The sequence below is a fragment of the Vigna angularis genome, chromosome 3 (genome assembly GCF_016808095.1).
Source record: "Vigna angularis cultivar LongXiaoDou No.4 chromosome 3, ASM1680809v1, whole genome shotgun sequence".
Classification (NCBI taxonomy): Eukaryota; Viridiplantae; Streptophyta; class Magnoliopsida; order Fabales; family Fabaceae; genus Vigna; species Vigna angularis.
In genome coordinates this window covers 34227353-34248417 of record NC_068972.1, presented here as the reverse complement: position 1 = coordinate 34248417, position 21065 = coordinate 34227353, and positions in this window count along the sequence as shown.

Genomic DNA, 21065 nt, shown 5'->3' with positions numbered 1-21065 from the left:
CTAGATGAAAATTTGACACTCAAAAACCGAGTTCCTACTTTCAAACATACTTTTACTTATTCCTAAACTCTAAATCTTAAAGAAAAATATCAAACCTCTCTTAATAAATAAATGGTTAGAAATTTAGTTTCAGGAAAGTCGTATTCGCATATGGCTTCACTTTTATCAACATTGTTTTAACAGAAAGCTAATAACAATATTTAAACGTACGAAGCTTGACTTTGGCTTTCAGAAGCTGTAACATATAGGGTGACGAATGACGAAGAGACAGAGAGAAGAGACAAGAGATAGGAGCCAAGAGAGAGCCTTCATTTCAAGACTGATTAATTTTTATGATTTCTAAATAATAACGAGTGTTAAAAATTAGGATTAAATATGTTTTTAGTCCCTAAACTATTGGTCATTCCTGGTTTTCGTCCCTCTTTCAAAATAAGGTACAATTTGGTCCTCATTCTTTTCGAAACGTTCGTTTTAGTCCTCAAAACGTTGGTTTTAGTCTTCGAAAACTAAACACTGTTTAAAAATTTGGTCCTCATTTAGAAACAAATGAGGACTAAAACCAAAGTTTTGAGGACTAAAACGAACGTTTCGAAAAGAATGAGGACCAAATTGTACCTTACTTTGAAAGAGGGACGAAAATCAGAAACGGCCAATAGTTTAGGGACTAAAAACATATTTAACCCTAAAAATTACAACTACGCTTAAAAAACAAATGAAATAGAGTAATGATTTTTTTGTCATGATATATACAGTCTTTTAAATTTCGTATATACAGTCATGAATTGAGACTGTAATATAATTTAGATTTAGTCATGAATTGAGACCGTAATATAATTTAGATTTATATTTGAATTTCCAACACTTCAATCTATCCTAAAATAATATTAAATTTATATGAAATTAATATTATTTGTGGAAAAAAAAATCACCTCCAGCGTGGATTGATCCATTCTTGCTTGACTTTTGTAAAACAATGTGAAACGAATAATACCAAACAAATGATGAAAACTGATATATTGCAACTGTGAAGTTTGTAATGGCAGATCTCAAGTATATTGAAATTAAAACTGAAACAGAGAATGAAATGTTTCCATACAATCATAGAAATGAGTATTTTAGCTAGAAGCAGCAGACATAACCATAGAGTACGTAATCTTTTAGAAATACATTCTCTTTTATGTTTCGCGCTTTTCCTTCGGCTTTTTCCTTTTTGATTGCGTGGCATGTGTGTGTCCTTGTGGTATAACTAATTTTTCTCCTTCATCTAGCTCAGTATTTTTTTTTTTACTTTCATTTTTCTTGCACGTTACACAATGTACCACATTTAAAAATTGAGAAAAAGTCAACACTTAAACGTAAGAACCTTTGAAAAAAAGACCTGGTGAATTTTATAGATAATATATTTTTGATAAAGTGAATGTAAGGTGTAGGTTTGGAGTAGGAGGGTTAGTATTAAAGAGGTGTTATATATGGTTGATTGAAGCATAAATAAAACTAGTAGGTTATGAAAAAGAAGATGGGAAACTGTGGGATGCTAGTTTTGTTGGTTATGCTAATGATTTCGAAGCCTACAACACTTGCTGAGCTGAGCAGTGAAGGTTCACTTGTGCAACATATGAAGCCAGTACGTCTTGCTGCAATTGACGTAATCTCTGGCCCTCGTCCTATCCCGCCTTCCATCCCTATCCCGGAGACTCCAAACCCTATAGCCCTCATCCTAGGCCGCCTCCGACACACTGACCTAAAGGCCACTATGCTCCGTTGCCCTAGCCTAACACTATTTTCTACCATAAACAATCTTTCTCATCTTTCACTAAATAAATAAACATCTTCCCTTTCTTCTTTCTCTTCTATAAGGAAATTGTACTCCAAAAAAAATTTATATATAATTTTTGCAACTTCCTTTGCTAGTTTGATGATATGTAATATTCAAATTTATCTCGAGTTGATTATCTTTTAGTATTTCTTACAATAGATTCAATTATCATTGATTAACACAAAAGCATCTATTTATTCTTTTATTTATGAAAAGCTTTTTATCCAGAGAAGGTTTGCTTCCATAACCAAACTAACCAACTAATTACCAAGATTCAATTAATATTCTGTAAAAAAAAGTAATAAAATTATAATCAAATTTATAAATTAGTAGCTTCTAGTTAATATTAATAAGGATTTTTCTTAAATTAAAGTTATTTTCAACAACTTTGAGATGTAATTATTATTAGTTAATAACACCAGTGCAGTAAGGCTTTTTATGCCGGTTAGATAAAGTTTTCTATGTTGATTATTAAAACGACATAGATACAACAACATAAAAAGTATCAATTTTTTTATGTTGGTTTTGAACTCAAGAAAGAAAGTCTACATTTTATGCTTATATAAAAGTGTTTTCTAATGACATTTTATAGGCAACGTGAAACAGTAACAGAAAACAACCCCACAATAGAAACAGAGAATGAATTAAAATTAAACTCTGGAATGGATAGTTTTATTGTAATCAAAATATGACAGAGGTCTGATATGGGTATTTCATAGTGAACAAAAGGAAACTGAACAATATAGTGACAGGTATTCAGCCAATAACTGAAGCATCCCAATAGCCATCTCACAATGGATTAACCTGGTTCATTCATAGAAAAAGAATTTCAGAAGGAGAGGTTGTACAGTAAGAAGAAGGGGAATAACAGAATTGGTCAGAGAGAACATACCACACGCATATCCCCCTAGAGCACGTAATCCTTCATAAATATATTCTCTCTCTTACGCCTCATGCTTTTCCTGCTCCCTTTTCCTTGTGGATCACCTGCCAAATGATTTTCTGGTATGACAGATCTGTCCCCCACATCCAGCTCAGCATTTGTTAAACTTTCATTTTTCTCACCCGTTACAATACTCCTCCCATTGAAAACAACCTTGTCCTCAAGGTTGAATTCTGGAAAAGACTGTTGTATCTCAGCTACATCCTCCCAAGTGGCATCAATGGTATCCAAGGAATCCCATTGAATTAAAATTTGAGGAATCGGTTGAGACTGTCGTATAATGGTTCTAGATTCCAAAATTTTCAAAGGATGAACAACTGGACCAATATCAGTGGTAGTCAAAGGCAAGGGCAAATAAGTTCGTGAAGAATTACCCTGAAAAGCCTTAAGCAAGGAGACATGGAACACAGGGTGAATTCTTGCAGTAGCAGGCAACCTAAGTCTATAAGCAACATTTCCAATTTTTTCCACCACTTCAAACGGACCAAAATACCGCATACTTAATTTCTGATTTTTCCTCAAGGCAACAGAATGTTGTCTATAAGGTTGTAGTTTGACTAAGACCAATTCTCCTACTGCAAAGTGTATATCCCTTCGTCTTTTATCAGCTTGTTGTTTCATATACTGTTGAGCCTTAAGTAAATTTGTTTTCAATTGCTGCAGGAGTGTATCACGAGCTTGTAGCATATCTTGTACAGAAACAGGATCTGTAGAAGCAATTTCATACCTTATAACTGTAGGAGGGTCTCTCCCATATAAAGCCTTGAAAGGGGACATACCAATACTCTGGTGCAAGGAAGAATTGTACCAAAATTGAGCCCAAGGAAGCATATAATACCATCCTTTTGGATTTTCAAAAACGAAACATCGAAGATACATTTCTAATGTTTTATTCAAAACCTCGGTCTGTCCATCTGACTGTGGATGGTATGAGGAACTCATAGCAAGTGTAGTACCTTGAGCTTTGAAAAGATGTTGCCAAAATGAACTAATGAAAACTCTGTCCCTGTCAGAGACTATGGAACGAGGGATACCATACAGCTTAACTATGTTGTTAATAAAAACTTCAGCAACTGTCTTACTTGTATATTGTGCCTTAAGTGGAATGAAATGACCAAACTTGGAAAGTCGGTCAACTACTACCATAATTGTGGAAAACCCATGTGACAAGGGCAAGCAAGTAATGAAATCCATTGCTATGTCATCCCACACATGTAATGGAATTGGCAAGGGCTGTAATAACCCCGCAGGTAAAGCTTGCTGTACTTTAGCTTGTTGGCAAATTTGGCATTCCCGCACAAATTTTCTAATCCTCTGTTGCATGGCAGGCCAAAAAAATTGGGAAGAAATTCTAGCCACTGTTTTGGCAATTCCAGCATGTCCTCCGATCTTGGAAGAATGAAATTCCAAGAGCACCTGATTGATAATATCATCATCCTCTGGCAGCATTATACGACCCTTCCAAATCAATAATCCATCCTTGATTAAATATTCTGGAGACTTCAACTTATCAGCCAAACACTGATCATATAAATCCTTCAACCGTCTATCTTGTTGAGATACTGCAGCCACCTTTTTTAGCCATTGACTATTTGGTTCTGACCATGCCATCATAATACTTCTAGATAATGCATCGGCAGGAACACTCTCTTTTCCCGGTTTATATTGGATTGTAAAATCAAAACCCAAAAACTTTGGTAACCATTGTTGCTGTTCCGGAGTCTGCAAACGTTGCTCTACTAATTCCTTTAAGCTCTTTTGATCTGTTTGAATAATAAACTTGTGGCCCAACAAGTAGTGTCGAAATTTGGCCAAGGCCTCGGTGATCGCGTAAAATTCTCGAGTATATGCAGACTGCTTTTGCATTCTCGTAGACAATTTCTTAGAGAAATAAGCAACGGGATGATTACCTTGACTTAAAACTGCTCCTACCCCCAACCCAGAAGCATCTGTTTCCAGAACAAAAGGAACCGAAAAATTTGGTAGTGCCAAGACCGGTGCTGTAGTGAGTGGTTCCTTCAATTGGATAAAGGCCATGGTTGCTGCTTCAGTCCATTTAAAGGCATTTTTCTTCAACAATTCTGTTAGTGGAGCAGCTATTTGGGCATACCCTTTAACAAATCGCCGGTAATACCCAGTGAGACCAAGGAACCCACGCAGTTGTTTCAAGTTACTGGGTCGTGGCCACAATTTGACAGCTTCTACCTTGTTATCATCCATGGCAACCCCAGATCCAGAAATGGTGTGACCAAGATAATCAATTTCTTCAACGCCAAATGAACATTTGGAAAACCGTGCATACAACTAGTGCTGCTGTAAAATCTTCAAAACCACCTCTAAATGATACACATGGTCCTTGAATGAAGAACTATATACAAGGATATCATCGAAAAAAACAAGAACAAATTTTCTCAATAATCCTTGAAAAATATGATTCATAAGACTTTGAAAAGTGGCTGGAGCATTTGTTAATCCAAAGGGCATGACAAGCCATTCGAAATGTCCATGATGTGTACGAAAAGCGGTTTTGTAACGATCCTGCGGGTTCAACAAGATTTGATGATACCCTGATCTCAAATCTAACTTAGAAAAAATCATGGCACCAAAAAGTTCATCAATCAGCTCATCCACAGTTGGTATTGGAAAACTGTCCTTTATAGTAATTGCATTCAATGCTCTATAATCAGTGCAAACTCGCCAAGAACCATCTTTCTTTTTCACAAGTATAATTGGTGAAGAAAAAGGGCTCTTACTTGGTTGTATAATCCCTTCCTGAAGCATATCAGTAACAAGCCGTTCAATCTCTTCTTTTTGACTATGAGGATAGCGATATGGTTTCACCTTCACCGGAGTTTATCCTTCCATTAATGGAATAGAATGGTCATGTGCACGAGGAGGAGGCAAATTGGAAGGTGTATGGAACACAGAAACATAAGTGCGCAACAGTAAAGCAATTTCAGGGTCTATATTAGATGGTAACTCTGTCAAAGGCAAAGAGTGCACATTAGTATCCACCATTTGCATGCTATAAACCTCGGCAATGGAATTTGTGTGGACCATCCTGCGGATATGATGCAATTGAGCCTGCAGCGGAACATAATCAACATCTCCTTGTAATGTTACAAATTTACCTTGATACAAAAATTTTAAATTCAAGGATTCATAATCGGCTACATGGGGACCTAAGGTTTTCAACCAGTTAGCTCCCAGAATCAGATCAGCCCCTGAAATTGGAAGTAAATAGACAGGTATGTGAAATAAATGCCCTTGAGCATGGAGGGTCAATTTCTGAATGAAACCCTCGGCTGCCATATAATTTCCATTGCCGACCATGACTTTGAACATGGGTGCTGGTTCCACCGGAAGCTTCAAGAATTTTGCTAGGCGAGGTTGCAAAAAATTGTCTGAACTCCCTCCATCCACCAAAACCGTAACAAGTAGCTTATCAATGTAAGCTAAAAATCTAATTGTACCCACCCCCACTCCACCTTTAAGAGCATTCAGAGATAAATGATGGTCATCAATCGCAATATCTTCATTAACAACCTGCTGATCAATATCTGGTGGCGGCTCATAATCAGGATCCAACGAGTCATCCTCCAAATTCAAAAACAAGTACTGTCTATTTGGACACTTGTGGTTAAAAGTAAATTTGTCATCACAAAAATAACATAATCCCTTTTCTCTACGAAGTTGCATTTCCGCTGGACTAATTCTTCTGACATTACTATTGATCAAAGGTGGAATTGTAGGTTTTGGTAATAATGGTGGAAGAGATGGTTTAACCCCAATTTTTAGAGGTTGCTGTGATGTATGCAAACTCGTTGAAGACAATGGAGAATATCGTCTAACAAGCACATGATTAATTTTAACCGTGGGGAAGTATCGTTCCTCGTATAACTTTGCCAAAGCTACTGCTCGCAACAAAGAAGTAGGAGTTTGAACCACCACATCACGTCTAATCTCAGCATTTAACCCACTTAAAAAACAATTTAATAAAGCTTCATCAGATAACCCCATGGATCTATTCGCCAACGACATAAACTTCAAGTAATAATCCGAAATTGTGCTAGTTTGGCTTAATTTAAAGAGCTCTGCCATTGGACAATCAAAAGGAGAGGGTCCAAACTGAGATTCCAAAGCGCGCTTCAATTCTGTCCATGTTTGCACCGCAGATAACCTTTGCAGCATTTGAAACCAAGGCACTACATCTTTTTCGAAATGCATTGCAGCAATTTCGACTCTCTCCGCATCCGGCGTGTGGTGATAGTTAAAGAACTTTTCAGCCTTAAAAATCCACTCTAACACTGATGATTGACCATCGAAATGGGGGAATCCCAAGGATATGTCCTTAGCCGGTAGCGCAACCTGTAACGGAGTTGCTCCCGAAGTGGCACCATGAAACTGAGATTGCGATTTCACGATTAACTCTAACGATTGTTGAAGTTGATCCATACGAGCTTGCGCATCAGCCTGAACTTGTTGAGTATGAGCCCGTTGTTCCCTGTCACGAATTTCAAGAAGATCCATAAGTTTGCGAAGTTCCTCGGAATGACTACGTACTTCTGCCTGTAGGTCCTTCAAACGGGTGTTCTCAGCCATGGCGTCAATGAAAGCACCAATGAAACAGTAACAGAAAACAACCCCACAATAGAAACAGAGAATGAATTAAAATTAAACTCTGGAATGGATAGTTTTATTGTAATCAAAATATGACAGAGGTCTGATATGGGTATTTCATAGTGAACAAAAGGAAACTGAACAATATAGTGACAGGTATTCAGCCAATAACTGAAGCATCCCAATAGCCATCTCACAATGGATTAACCTGGTTCATTCATAGAAGAAGAATTTCAGAAGGAGAGGTTGTACAGTAAGAAGAAGGGGAATAACAGAATTGGTCAGAGAGAACATACCACACGCATATCCCCCTAGAGCACGTAATCCTTCATAAATATATTCTCTCTCTTACGCCTCATGCTTTTCCTGCTCCCTTTTCCTTGTGGATCACCTGCCAAATGATTTTCTGGTATGACAGATCTGTCCCCCACATCCAGCTCAGCATTTGTTAAACTTTCATTTTTCTCACCCGTTACACAACGCTTCCAAAAAGTATGCTCTTTATATATTTTTCAGAAGACAACTTCTACAAAAAGTGTTCTTTATCAGACCACTTATAGATAGGACTTGTTTTTCCAAGTGCTCTTTATGTATGGTTTAAATAGATAACGCTTCCTACAAAAAGTGCTTTCTATTAGTCTTGTGGTAGATAATAAATTCTGCTTCAGCAACGTTTTTTCAAACAAGCGCTTTCTGTTGTTTCAATTTTTTTTAATGATTTATTTAATTTTTTATTCAACGCTCTCAGGTTTCATAATTTCTTTAAGAAAAACAATAACAATAAATAAGTGAAGTCTCATTAACTTCTTCATGAATCAAAAAGTGTTATGAATATGAAAGGCTCAAAAGGCTGTGAGCAAAAAATTGTTTATAGAAAACATAAAGTAGTAGGAAGAATATGAAAAAGACAAATGTCACAAAATGAAGGCTCATTACTTCAATCTATCAATAAAAATCATTATCAGAAATGTATTCCAAAATACATCAAAATAAACAAAACATATGGAAAATAACATAAATGGCAAGGCTAACAAATATAATTTTTTAACATGTTGTCAATAAGTTCCTATTTTTAACATGTTGGTAGTTAGACATAGCTTTGTATAGCTTTGTAGGTTGCGCAATTTCGTCAAAAGTGAAGTTTAAATTGTTCAAAGTCCATTGTGTATCATGACTTCATTGTTGAACTCACTCCTTCTTAGAGTCCAATGAAATTTTATAAGGAAATATATAAGCATTAAAATGAAATGTATAGATTCAAATCAACATGACCAATGACATAGTTTTATAAGACAATATGCAAGCATAACATACTAACCTATAATAAACTTTTACTAATGAGATAAAAACACTAATCTCCCCTAACTTTAATTATTTTATTTCCAAAATATTATTGACATATACAATTAGGAAAATACTATAATAAAGAAAAATAATATAAAATTAGTCAATTAAAATTCTAATACAAATTAATTATATATACAATCAAGATAACTTACATCGATTGACATTGTTCCTACTTCATAATAGGTGATATTTTCCTTTATATTGTCACAAATGTAATACTCACAATCTTTGTCGTTGACTTATTTTGGACACTAGAAAACTGAAAGAAGAAACATCAATATAATTGGTATGAACAACATCAATTGATCTTGAAATAAACAATTGTAATCTACCTTAATTGGTATCCACTTGATATTGTTTAACTTGAACTTTGAAACCATATATCCTTTTTGAGCTCGGTAGGTTTGTATAGCCTTAGTTAATAAATAAAAATACACCATATATGAGTAAAAAATATACAACTAAAATTGTACATATATGTGAATCACGTATATTCTTACATGTCAGACAACCTCTTTAAATCTTGGGTCATATTGATGTCTTTCAGCAATAGGTCAAGATAATGAATTATCTTCATTTTAAGATTGATTCCAAGCAAGATCCAATGATGGCTAAAATTTGAATTGAATAAACAAAATTAGAATTCATGCATCTAACTTTGAAAATAATACATTGTTAATAAAATTAGAACGAAAGGCATTACCCTGTATTGATAGATGCAAGAACAAACTTATCAATCACCCTATTATCAAGAAAAATAATGATTATTTTTTGCATTCTCTCTTTTATTGATAGTTCATGTGTTGTTATTTGGGGTGATGAAAAGAAGAACTCCTTATGATTTACCTTTATAAAATTTTGATATAGATACCTTATAAAAGAAAAAATATAAGAATATATTAGTAATATGATAAGAGCTAGTAATCAAAGAATGAAGTTAATTATAAAAAGTAGTATATTGTAGTCGATATATATAGAAATTGTAGTTACACCAAGCTATGCATACTCAATAACTTCTCCATAATTTTTACATTAACGATTTATTTATGTTCATCTAGTCCAAATATGTCTTTCCCCATTTCTATTGGGGAAAGTGACTCTGATTACTTTAGTTGCATGTTTGAAGAGAGGTAGTTGAACCATTCAAGAAGATTGCGATGAATCACTTTACGAGGAGTATGTTGAATGACAATTTTTGCCTTAACATTTTGTTTTAGGTGTGACAGATTCATTTGTATTATTGATATTTTTCTTTTTAGATAGAGTGGAATCCTAAAACATCATCAATTAAACAAGTTAGCTAATAGATAGAATATTTTCATAAATAATTATGAATTAAAATAGTTGTATAAACATATCACATTAATAAACTATAAGAGATTGATTGGTCATGCCACGAATGTACCTATTGCTTGTCTTATTGTCATGATGTCATCATCAACATTAGGTACATGTAAGGATGCATTTGGCTCTAGAGCAATATCTACACTAACTTTTATATGTCCATTAGGTAGAGATATATCATGTAGTGTATTACTTTTAATATTATGCAATTTCTCATGGGCAACAAAGCAAAGTAATTGTGATGATACAAACAATTTACAACTTCAGACCACATAATAAAATATAGTTATAAGAGAATCTATAATGTGACTATATGTCGAGATCTATAAAAGTTTAAATTAAGCAAATTGTACTAATAATGACACTACAAAAAAAACACAAAATACTGACGGAAAAAATTCGTCGATAACAAACCAATATTTGTCGATAACAACCAATATTCATCGATAATATTATCGGCGGTTTACCGATAGTCAAATATCCATCGATAATTTTTTTGTTGGTAACCATTATCGACATATATAGATTGTTGGTAATTAGTGGTGGATATATTCATCGATAATTATCGAAGAATAATGGTTGTCGATAAGTGTCAGACAAAGACCAATACAATTTGTATTTTGTCTATCCCACATGCATATAATCATTAGACTTGCACAAAACCCTAGACAATTCATATCTAGAAATTTAGACAATCAAGCATATATTGATATACACGTTTTGCACATTCTACATCATATTCAAAGTAGTTTTGTTTAGAACCAATTTGAATACACTTAACTAGATCATTGAACTCCCTACTACACTCACTCAATCTGGACTTATCTTTTTATCAATTAGTTAGTTAGTTACAACCATCATTATGTATTGTGTTCTCTTAGAGTAGTTTGTTACAATTGTCACTGTTAGGTTGTAATAATTGATCCTAGATGTGCTTTTGTAGTCTATGTATAATTGCAAATAAGATCAAGTGAAATTAAAGGGATAGATGTTTATAGTTTACTTGTTAGAGGTCATACTGATGAGGAAGAAGAATATGATGCATGTTTGGGTTAAGATATTGACAATTTGCTGGAAGAAGAAAATTTTGATTTTGGAAATGTCCCCCGTACTTAACTCTGATTTTAAAGTTATCTTCGAAGACAATTCTGATGTAATGAATGATTCAACATCCAATGATTGGGATTCAAATTCAAATAAGACTGAATCAAAATCCAAAGAAGTATTTATAGCAAAGTTTGGATGGAAAACTAGCCAAATTGTTTGTATCCTTTAGATCTTTTCACATATAAACATGCATAGGTAACCCTTGTTTTGTTTTCTTTATATGTCTCGGTTGCAAGTCAACGACATAATTATTGACTCTGGTATGCAAAATAATGAGCACTAAACATAGAGAATGAGATGTTACCATTAAGTTCTAAAGCATATATTAGATGTGTTAGATGATAAGAAAATAAACCCAAATCATATGAAGGTGCTTTGGTTTTTGTATCAAATATAGCTTTATATGCATTATTAACTAATTAAATCATCGAAGTCTATTTTCCTTGGTAAAAGTTTAATATCTTTGCTGGACAGAAGCATGATGACTCATTTCAGTTTCCCTGTGTTACGTTTCAGGAGCTTGAACATGATACTTGCCAAGACTATTGGAACCACAATTGGAGCCATTAAAGCAAGCAATTGCTTCTACATTCTACATGTACCACCCTATCTTGGACATGGTCTTCACTATTTTAATTGATATTGCCGTAATGATCCCTACCCTCACTACTTATGCTTTCACACTCAAAATTAAGATAATATCATATGTTTAAGGTTCATCTCCTGGTTAATTTCCATACTTTAACTATTGAATGTATTTGGTGACTTTATGCACCATTCCCATGACAGGTTTCTAAACATAAAACCTTTCAAGGAAAGTCAATTACAGGAAGTCTTTCATAGTATCACAATCTTTCTTTCACCAAAAAATATAATGATCCTTCTATCAGAAGAGCCATAACAAACACCATCCAGGTCAAATTCTTCTAACAGTTCTCAAATCTTTCTTACTGAAACAACAGTTATCGTCTACACAACCACTTAGTTGAATTTTTCTCTACATTGAACTATGTTAAAAAATCACAAAAGCACACAACTAACTCAAGCCATTGATTTTATTTTACAACCACTCTTCCTATGCAGTTATTTTATTCACAAACCAGATGCACACTAGGAAGTGAAGCCCGTAAGCATGAGTTGGAAAATATTTTTTTAAAAATAAAATCAATTTTGAATGGCCATAGACAGGTATTCCACACCCTCTATTTTATTTTCTTTCTTCACTCGTCATCCATGACTCTTATAAAATCAGTACTGCAATTTAATTAGATGTATTTATTTTATTTTCTTTTTTCTATCTGTTGCATTCCAAGTGTCAATCAATGCTCTAGAAAAGGAAGCATTTCATGACCTCTTTTCCTAATTGTTAAGTTTTGCTACAACCAATTAAAGGGGCAATCACTCTATTTTCCCTTTTATATCCTTATTGAAAATTTATTTTCAAACGTTTTATCCCTTGTTAATTATTATACTTCTAAAACTTTATCATTAAATAACCATTGACAAGTTCTCAATTCTGGAATTTCTGGAAAAGAGCTTTCCAAAACAGGGATAATAATAATAATCAACTTGCAGGACAAACATATATTGTCAATTTACATTTTTTTCTTAATTCTCCTCTTTCATAAGAAAAAAGCCCCATCATCTTTGACTGAATTTTCATTGGATCATTAACTTGTACAATTAGTCAAGTTTTAACACGGAGGAAAAAATAATTCTAATGTATAAAATATCATAACAACGAAGGCCTGATAGTGAATAAATTTCTAGAGGTTAAAATATTATAAAATGTGAATTAATTAAATTAAATAAGAACAAGATTCATTTGTTTTACTTGTAGATTTTGCTGTCAAGAAGCAAAGTCCTTAGTAACAGCCACATGACCAATAATCATGTACCATGAGTAAGAATTGATTTGTACATGCAATTTGTTGTGATATGCATCCATTCTTCAATGAACAAGAACTAATGGACCAAAAATGCTAAAAAATTAATAATTGAATTAACGTATATAAAAAAGTAAAGCTAAAAAATAAAACGCAGTACAAAAAGTCCTTTATTTAATTAGTTGATGTGTAACATAATCATCAAATTGATGATACAAGTACATTAAGATAAGACAAATAATCTTTCGAACACTTCAGCTACATGTTCCTTTTGTTTGGAACCTTTTGTGTGATTATAATAGGAGTTTTGCATTCTTAAGCAACAATTTTCATTTAGTTCATCTTTAGTTAATGTTAGTAACATCCCGTGATCTTTGTTGGCAAATTTGTACTTCCACTGTTTGAGTATTCTTATTTAGTTAAAGAATAATTAATAATATTTATTACTTTAACATTTTGTTGAAAAATGTTATATTCTTTTTAAGTTTACTTTTGGTTCTGGCTTAGTTATGCTAAGTATGCTAAGTATTATTACAAGTAGAGATTTGTCATATATTATAATGCGAGAATTTTACATATACATCTATTTTTATTCTGTCATTCAAGTAGGTATAATTTTTCATGCCAATTATTAGAATAACAACCACAAAGGGGTTGATTTGTATTTTCTAATTTTTATTTTCTTCTTTTTTGAAGACATTTTTAAACTGTAAGGATTCTTGACATAGAGAAGCATTCTTTACCCAAGCTATCAGGTATGGTTTGTTTTTTCTTTTTAAATTATATAATAATTATTAGGGTTCAAGTTTACTATTATAATTAACACCCTCTTATTATATGGGATAACTCTTCTCAATCAAAAACTCTCATTCCTCTTGCTCTTTACCTTTTTTGTTTGAAAAAAAGGGAAAAGAAAAAAATTGCATTTACTTTTGACTATTGTAGAGGTGGTTGCTTTTTCAGATAACAATGGATCGGAGTTGGATAAATTTGATACGCACAACAAATGAATATGAGAGTGGAGTAGAACAATTTCTTGAATTTGCAAAGATGAATGTTCCAGATAATAATGGAAGATTCTATTGCCCATGTGTTAATTGTTTGAATGAGCGAAAACTACCCGCTGAAGTTATTCGAGAGCATATTCTATGTGATGGATTCCTAAAGAGCTACACAATGTGGACATGGCCTGGTGAATTAATAGACATGCCAAGTTAAGTGACTCTAAGGAAGAAGCAGAACAAGTTGATTTAGAGATGGGTGATCGGTTAGAGGACATGATACATGATGTCGGACTTGATTCCTTCCAACGTGCTCATTTGTATGACAACTTGTGCACTGATGCAGAAAAACCTTTATATCCAGAATCCACTAAGTATACTCGATTGTCAACTGTGTTAAAATTGTTCAATGTGAAGGCAAGAAATGGGTGGACTGATAAAAGCTTCACAGAGTTGCTTGAGTTGTTGAGTGATATGCTTCCAGAAGGTAACACATTGCCAACACGCAATTATGATGCGAAGAAGATATTGTGTCCCATGGGTATGGAGTATAAAAAAATTCATGCATGCCCAAACGACTGTATATTGTACAAGAGCGAGTTTTCCAAGTTACACCAATGTCCACAATGTGGAGTATCACGATACAAACAAAAAGAGGGTGAGTCTGAATGTGATAGAAAGAGTCCTTCTGCAAAAGTCTTATGGTATCTTCCTATTGTTCCACGGTTGAAACGCTTATTCAGTAACCCAAATGATGCAAAACTCATGAGATGGCATGCAGATGGACGTATAAGAGACGGAAATTTAAGGCATCCTGCAAATGCAATGCAGTGGAAGAATAGTGATTCCATGTTCCCTAATTTTTGTAAGGATTCAAGGAACATTAGGTTTAGACTTGCTACATATGGAATGAATCCATATGGCAACTTGAGCTGTGCATGAAACGCAAATATGTGATGTTATCCTTGATGATCTCGGGTCCAAGACAACCAAGAAACGATATTGATGTTTATTTAGCCCCATTAGTTGAAGATTTGAAAATGTTATGGGAGGAAGGTGTTGATATGTTTGATGGGTACACTGGTGATTCATTCAAGTTGCATGTCATGTTATTTTGTACAATCAATGACTTTCCAGCTTATGGTAATTTAAGTGGCTATAGCACTAAGGGTCACAAAGCATGCCCTATATGTGAAAAAGGCACATGTCATCGTCAACTACACCATGGAAGGAAAACGGTATACCTTGGACATCAGAGGTTTCTTAGTACAAACCATTCATATCGTAAATTAAAGAAAGCATTTAATGGGTGTCAAGAAAATGAATTAGCTCCAATGGCTTTAAGTGGATCACAAGTGTATGAACGTGTGAAGATCATTAGGGTTGTTCTTGGAAAGATGCAAAAAAAAGGCACTTAAAGCAACATATGGAAGAAAAGGTCAATTTTCTTCGATCTCCCATATTGAAGGGTGCTTGATGTCAGACATTGTTTAGATGTTATGCATGTAGAGAAAAATGTCTATGACAATATTATCGCAACACTCCTTAATAGTCAAGGGAAAACGAAAGACGGACTCAATGCTCGCTTGGACTTGGTTGAAATGGGTATAAGAGAACAATTAGCTTCAATATCACATGGTAAGCGGACATACTTGCCTCCAGCATGTCACACATTATGTAAACAAGAGAAAAGGAGTTTTTGTGAGTTTTTACAAGGTATGAAAGTTCCACTAGGTTACTCTTCTAATTTTAAACGAGTTGTATCCATGAAAGATCATAAATTACTTGGGTTAAAATCTCATGATTTTCATGTATTGATGCAACAACTTCTACCAATGGCTATTCGAGGAATATTTCCTAAGAATGTTAGATACACATTAACATAATTGTATTTTTTTTTTCAATGCAATATGTAGTAAAGTTATCGAAATTAAGAAGTTGGATCAATTAGAAAACGAGGTTGTGGTCATATTGTGTCAGTTGGAGATGTATTTTCCTCCATCATTCTTTGATATTATGGTGCACTTGATTATTCATTTAGTAAGAGAAGTTAGAATTTGTGGTCCAGTATTCTTACGACGGATGTACCCTATTGAGCGATACATGAAGATATTAAAAGGCTATGTAAAGAATCAATATCGTCCTGAAGCATCAATTGTTGAAAGATATATTGCTAAGGAAGCTATCGAGTTTTGTACAGACTATTTATCAAATGTTGAAGCTATAGGGGTACTTAGGTCTCGTTACCATGGAAGAAAAGGTGTCAGTAAGGGTACTAGAAGTGCAAAAGTTGTCACCCTAAATAGAGCTGAAATTCTACGAGCACATATGTATATATTGAATAACATTGAAGAAGTCATCCCATACTTAAGTGCTCATAAAGATATAGTTAAGAGAAATAATCCACGAATGTCTCAAAAGTGGGTCATTAATGAACACAACATAACCTTTTTAAAGTGGTTCAAACAACAAGTTCAAGCTGACTGTACAACTTCTGATACATTAAATTGGCTATCAAGTGAGCCAAACTTTGATGTCATATGTTGGAGTGGGTATGATATAAATAAATACACATTTCATACATAAAAAGAAGATGAAAAAAGCACCACTCAAAAAGTGGAGTAATGGTTGTGGCCGAGTCAATGCATTTCTCGAGTTCAAAGGACAAAAATCCTATGATGGCATCCATGTGCTACTTTGGTGTAATTGAAGATATTTAGGTGATAGATTACACAAGTTTCAGAGTACCTGTTTTTAAATTTAAGTGGGTTGATGGTAATACTGGCGTGAGGACTGATGATCTATGTTTTACATTGGTTGACCTAGAAAAGGAAGGTTATACTGAAGAGTCATTTATCATGGCGTCTCAAGCAAAACAAGTGTTTTATGTCACTGATCCCGAAGACAATAGATGGTCAGTGGTGCTCCAAGGTAGAACAATGCATTATACTCATGACAATGATGAAGTCGTTCTTAATATTAGTGAAACTCCATCTTTCTCATCAAATATGCCAACCTTGAATGTCGATAATGAAGTAGACGACGTCCATGCCATACGTGATGATCACCACGAAGGGTTGTGGGAGAACATTGCAACTTGACAATGTATAAATTGAAATTTTAGATGTATTATATATTTTGCTTTGTTATTATATTTATTAATTATTATTAACACTTAATTATTTATGTAGGAAAATGTCTGGTGACGCACCATCTGGTGACCTCCCACCTTCACAAGGTGCAGACGACATTCATACGCCTACCCATAAAAAAGGTAGGTCTGGGACTAGGTTGAGAGAGTTGGCAACCACTCGCAACGCTGATCATAGGCTTCCCATTGTTTTGATATGCAGACCTGTAAACCCTTGGGAGAAAATAGCACGAAATTCATCAGTTATGTGGCCTTGCTCAATAGAAGCAAGTCATCTATTCTTTGTGATGATTGGGATCATGTTCTAGAGAATGTGAAGAACCAAATATGGCAAAGCATCTTGGTATGAAATCTTAACTTTGATATAATGTGTAATTAACATATATAACTCATATTTAACATGTCATTCATTCTTATTGCACAGGTCACATATGACGTCCAAAACACTAATCTATTGAGGACAAAATGGATTTCATATGCTGGGGAAAGATGGAAGAATTTCAAGACTATGCTTACAATTCATTATATTTATGGTTCCAAAAGTGATAAAAGCCCTTGTGAAAAGTATCAATTTCTTGCTGAGGAAACATGGCAAGCCTTTAAGTTGAAGCGATTAGATCCTTCCTTTCAGGTAAATTCATTTTATATCATAGTTTAACTATTTATGTTAACATATTGCTAACATAATTAATTATCTATACATTGATGTCATAGGCTAAGAGGAGAGCTACACAAGAGATCGCAAAGAAAAATGTCCACCCCCACAGATTGTCTCGTGGGGGTTATGAGAAATTGGAGCAGAAGATGTTGAAAGAGGCATCTGCCTCTAATCCTAGTGGGGCCTCCGATACGAGTACCATAACACGTCCTCCACGCCATGTTACATGGAAGAGAGCTCGCCAAAGACCATCTGGGGAGTACATATATAGGGAAACAGTGACCATAGCTGGGCGCATTGTAAGTCCCTATATTAACAACATATGATCTCCCATATGTGATTAACATAACTTTAGATGTTTGGTTGAAGGATGAGTTGGTTGAGTAGAGCACACAAGGTACATTCACTCCCGAGGGCCGTGAGGACATATTGGCAGTTGCCATTGGTCGTCCAGAGCATCCTGGACGTGTTCGAGGTGTTGGTAAATTTATTGGCATCCGTCAATTCTTCGGTCCTCCAACAAGTCATCATAGCAAAGCCCATGTTAGTGAGGAGGTCCTCAAGGGTATCAGAGAAGAAATAATACAAGAGATGAGGGAGGAAATGAGGGAGGAGATCAGCGAGATGAAGAAAGAGTACGGTGATATGCGGGCACAATTGAAGAATGAGTACTCTGATATGCGGGCACAATTTTTAGCAGATGTGCGAGCAGAATTAGCCTCCCCCTCAAGCCAGCCTAGGAATCCTCCTCAACCTTCTCATATTTGTATAAGCACAAAGCAGAGTTGTGATGTTTCTCCTCAAAACGTTTCTCCCACTATTTATGCAGATTACGAGTTGTTTAGTGATGATGTCCTACAATGCTTGGTGGCCTTAGGTAATTTATCTTATTATATTGTCTAGATGTACTTGTTTGTTGAGTTATATTCTTTGATATATTTTACAACTATTATTTGGATAACTTTGGTAAAATGTATACATTGGGGTCAACCATACACCATGAAACCATTACAGCTGATATGATGAGGGTGGTGATTGTAGACGTATGAATGGTACTACTCGAGTCCCTATGCCCACTCAAGAGGTTCAGACAGTGGGACAGGCCCCTGGAAATTTTATCCTTTGGCCCGTTAGATTATCAAGAGCAATTGTAAAGGAGGTAATTATTTTAATTATGCACTTTGTTGTTTTTATTGGTAATACTAATCTTTTGTAAGTTTTTAAATAAGTATACCAGGTTGAAGCACAAGGGCATAAAGATATGAATGAATCACTTCAACAACCGCCACAACCGCCACAACAAACAATTCTATAACAACTTGGTGTGTTGGCAGTAAAGATCTCCCTTTCTCCTATAGAGTTGCAAATGATTCCTGAAGTCACAAACAGGACATCTTCGCTCTCTTTCATCATATGTCAGAGGGATATTTTTTAAATTCTCTCTGGCATTGATATGTTATGTATATCAGTACTACAACTTTGGTTGTTGTAATTAAATTTCTACATTTATGAAGTTTAGATATATTCAATATTTTATTCTAACATTTTTCATTTTCAATGTTTAAGGTATTTACATCGGTTGAGTATTGAAAGGAAGAATGATCACATTTATGGTTTTATTGACCCTGTTGCCATTCAAGGAGTTGGGAATAAAGGTGAAGAGGTCCAAAAGTACCTCTTAGAGGCTTTTGTAAATGAAAAAAAGAAAGTGTACTTAGCATCTTATTTGCAACCGTAAGTATATAATTTTTATTAATAAAATTCTATTTATGTAAATGTTATTTAACAATATTATTGTTTGAATCTGTAAGGGTCACTGATAATTGTTACTAATTCTTCCTCAATAGTTTCTTGCAGTTCTCTTATGTTCATTGCATAAAAAACCTCGCACTTTGCAAATTAAAAGTATACTAATATCGTAAGTTTTTTAATAATTTATTTGTTGTGTACATATAACTAATTTTAGTAAGTTCCTTAGGACTCATTTCAATGTACATTTAACTTTATAGAGTTGTTGAGACATATTCAAGGTTGTAGGGAACACATATCGTGTCTAGAAAGAAGTTGCAGTTCATTACACCAATTGTAAGTAGTTAATCTTTCAAACTATAAATACAATTATAAATTTTATGATACTTTATAAATTTAACTTGTAATGCTCACGTCAACCGGGAAGCTTTGAGTGCAGATATTATGTCATAAGACACATGCAGAAAATTATATCCGCAAATGTCGTTGACTCATGGAATTTGGTAACGTGAACATTTTATAACTAAGATCTTAAGTCATTAATATTATAACTTGACTCAAATTATTCATTCTATAGATATTTGATGTCACGTCTCCAATGGAGCAACATATCATAAAGGATGTTCGAGAGCAGTAGGCTGTATTTTTTTTAAACATTTGTACATGATAAAATGTTTCAATATTACATTTTGAGTTTAGGAACTATTATATGTGTAACTATGTTAAGTAACTATGTTAGGTAAATATATTTAAAAATTTTGTTAAGTAAATATTACATTTTGATGTGTTAATAGAAACAATATTGATTATTTTACTTGTTATTGATTATTTAAACTGTATTCTATGATTAGATTTTATGCAGGTTTGGATATGGATAGTAGTGCATACAAATCCAATATTTAAAAAAAAATATCACTATGTACCCCGATTAAAACTAGATCAAGTATAAAAAGTCTTATTTTTCACATTGATTATAAACAACATCAGGTATAAAAGTGAGGTTCTTTTATACCTTTTCTCGTGGTAATAGACATAAAAAATGAGTTTTTTTAAATAAGAGAGACGCCCTTTTTATACCTGCTCCTATACTATCAGATATAAATTTCATTCTTTTATACCTGATAAATACATAACCGATGGATAAACTTTTTATACCTATCTAGTACTAGTGTAAAAACGAAAACTTTCTATACCTTCATTTCTATACCTACTCAAAAACTAATATAAAAAGTTTTTTTAACAGGTATAAAAAGTCTTTTCTTACATAGTGTCCCTTCGCATGTCATCTTAAGTTATTACTTTATTTAATATGTTTAAATTCAAATGTCAATCTTGAAACGTCATTTAATATGTATAAAAAATTTAACGTCATTAAATTAAAATAATTATATATATTTATTTTTTATGTTTTTAGACTAAAATATATCAAAATTTAAGAGAATA